This window comes from Echinops telfairi, unplaced genomic scaffold (assembly GCF_000313985.2).
Source record: "Echinops telfairi isolate 266 unplaced genomic scaffold, ASM31398v2 ScPeMD7_7477;HRSCAF=8515, whole genome shotgun sequence".
Classification (NCBI taxonomy): Eukaryota; Metazoa; Chordata; class Mammalia; order Afrosoricida; family Tenrecidae; genus Echinops; species Echinops telfairi.
Window position 1 is genome coordinate 181,691 of NW_022111381.1, and position 3,227 is coordinate 184,917.

Genomic DNA, 3,227 nt, shown 5'->3' on the forward strand with positions numbered 1-3,227 from the left:
CCTAGGCAGGCAAGTGAAGAGGGGCTGGCTAGAAAGGAGTGCAAGCAATCTACTTCACAGGCATTCTTCCCCAGGGGAAGATGATCTACCTGCTTGGTTAATGATCAGAGAGAATGTAAAGGCGGCTTAATCAAAGTGGGGACACAGCAAATGGACACTGAGTTGCCAATGATATCAGCAACCCAAACCTAAAACCCAACTCTCTGCCATCGAGTGGATTCCGATTATAGCAAACCTTTAGGAGAAGATGAACTGCTGTTTGTGGGTTTCCAAGACTAACTCTCTACAAAAGTAGACACCCCGTCTTTCACTACGGGTGTGACTTGGAATTTGGAACTGCTGACCTTGCGGTTAGCAGTCCAAACTGTAACCACTATGACATCAGTCTTTTGTTAAGTTGGAGTGCTCAGAACTTAAGTTCTAAAACAATTATAAACAGTTACTTACCCAGTGAATTCTATCATTCAGGGAGATGAGCAAAACCTCGGACCCTGACCATCAGGGCAGCCTGGGCCCTTGTACACTGGTGCTCTCCTGGGGACAAACACGGATCTCCAGCAAACATGGATCCCTCCTGCTTTCCCTCAAGCTCCTAAGCCCGGCACTGCCCTCAAGAACCCCAGGGTTGCTCACCCTGGTTGGAGTCAGGAGAATGGATTTGGTTCACATCCCAGTCAGAAGTTGAAATCCTTCCTTGTGATGCTTCACTATGCAAGACAGTAGTAACAGATGTCTAGCTCCTTAGACTGGATCATATTTCTCTGTGGCAAATCTTTGATCTGAAACAGAAGAAGAGTCGGTGTTGAGAAAGGCATGTCAGGTTCTTAGCCTGTACTTCTTGCGCTAAATAGTGACCACCCCCACCCCCTGGGATCAAAACCATGCTCCCATCTGAGGGTGCTTGCATTAATCACAGAGCCGACTCTACAGAGAAATTTTACTAATTTCTCAAATATCATTTTCAACTTTGGATTCACATCGTATATATGCAATATTTATTTTCAGAATGAAATGGAAGTATTTTAGGCTTCAAAATTCTCAAGCTCCATAGAAGGTAAATATATACTTTTCACCAACAATCTAACTGAAGAAAGGAATACTTTATGAAGGATGTTCTTTACCAACCTGTACTGCACCTCAGACCACGACCCTTGACATATTTGCCTAAAGTGATCAAGCTGAATCATGCTCATATGTGCCACTCCAACCCATGCTGAGCTTTTCATCAAGACATCAAGTTTAACCTGTCCCATTCCCTTGCACCCCGTGTATTCTTTACAATACCTATTGTATGTGAAGAAATGCCTATGGTTGTGTAGCACATTTATGCACAATATGTGGTAACTAGAGAAAGTTGTTGTACAGCTGGACAACCAGAGACAGAGGGACACCAATAGGACATCCTAGAGGTACATTGCCCAAGACAGGGATATCCTATACAAGAAAACAAGCCGGGGAATCCTTATTTGCTACTCTTTTAAGCTCTTGTGGTTATGGATGTCCAGTTTTAAAGCCTTTGGGAAAGACTGCAGTCTACAATCAAGGAATGGCAAGGGGTAGGTACATGGGTGATGCCAAGAACCAAGGTAAAGGCAGAAACTTAAAAGAACAAGATGGATCCAGGAAAGAGACGACTGATCAACCATTGTGTCATCTTGGCCTAGATTCTGGATTCCAAGCTCTAGGTAATGCTAACAGATGGCAAACAACACAAAGTGGAGAAGAGGGCTTATTGGCTTGGGTTCTATGATGTCCCATCCATAGTCATGGTCTTCTAGGGAGAAGGGGAAAAGCTAGTGCCTAGACTTGAGCTTGTGAAATATGCTCCACCAGGAATCTAGTTTGGCAGGAAAACAAAATTAATGTGCTGGGAAGAGGCTGTGATAAAGTAGGGAGGCATTAGCCTGAGTGGCTAGTTGGATATCATTGACACTGTCCTTCTGCAACCCCCAGGGTGTTTCTGAAGGTACAGATGTGTGAGGTCAGAGCTACAGGATAAAGGGTGAAGATTAGTGCTCCTCTAAAACTAATCAGCAAGTCAGGCTACTACAGAAAAGCACAATTTGTTTTAGACTCTCTCATGCCCAGTAATCAAGCATACCTTGAATATAAGGCTCACTATTCCACCGGGTCTGAAGGACAGGCTTCAACTGAGGGCTCTTATATTGGTTGGTTGCCGAGTAAGGTTGGCTTATAGGCCCCCTCCTTGAGTAACATTCTTAATCTAAACTTGACTAAGTTTGAATTCCTTCCAGAAATACTGATAGCTTGTGCAAAAAAAACAAACAGAATGGTGATAGTAACCATCAAGAGATCAATAGATACATTGTATATATGCCTTATTAGGCTTATTTAGAGTATTCAAGAGCAGGGATCTTACTGTGAGGACTAGGTTCACCTCACCCAAATCATGGTATTGTGAATTGCCTCATATGTATTGGAAGTGGAACACAGCATAAGGAAGACTGAAGAAGAATCGATTTGTTAGAATTGTAATGCGGGCTAAGAATACTGAAATAACATTGCTATCCAAAAGCACAAACAAGCCTGTCTTCGAACAAGTAAGCTCAGAATGCGAGTTAGAGGAAAAGATAGTGAGATTCATATTACATACTTTGGACAATGTTGTCAGAAGGGAGCAGTCCCTGGAGAAGGATAGTGTATGTGGTAAAGTAGAAGGGCAGGGAAAATTAGGAATCCCCAACTAAGGATTGACGCAGTGATGACAACAATGGGTTCAACCTAAATTGTGAGTCTGGCAGAGAAGGCAGTGTTTCCTTCTGTTGTGTACTGTGTCCCTAGGATGTGGAATCAACGCAATGCCACCTAACATTAACAACAACAACAACAACAACAACAACCTCAGAACCACTAATCAGTACCCAAGACATGCAGAAAATACCAGTGTGTTAGTTATGTTTACAAAAGTTATTTTCATAGTAATGGATACCAAATCTTTCATGCGACATTTGCTGGAACATAAATTCTATTATTGAAAAGCAGAATGGGTTTCCTCTGTGGGTGTGTGTAACAAAGAAATGACAAAATCACTGAGGAATTCCTGCCCCTTATTGATTTACACCATTCTCCTGGAGGTGAGCTGAAGGAAATTCTTAAGATCCACCAAGCATGTCTTATGACAGAGTATTTCCCAAACTTGGGCTCAAGTGTGAGTGACTATTTGTCTGTCAAGAGTTGTGTAAATCACTTATCCCTCTACACTGAGG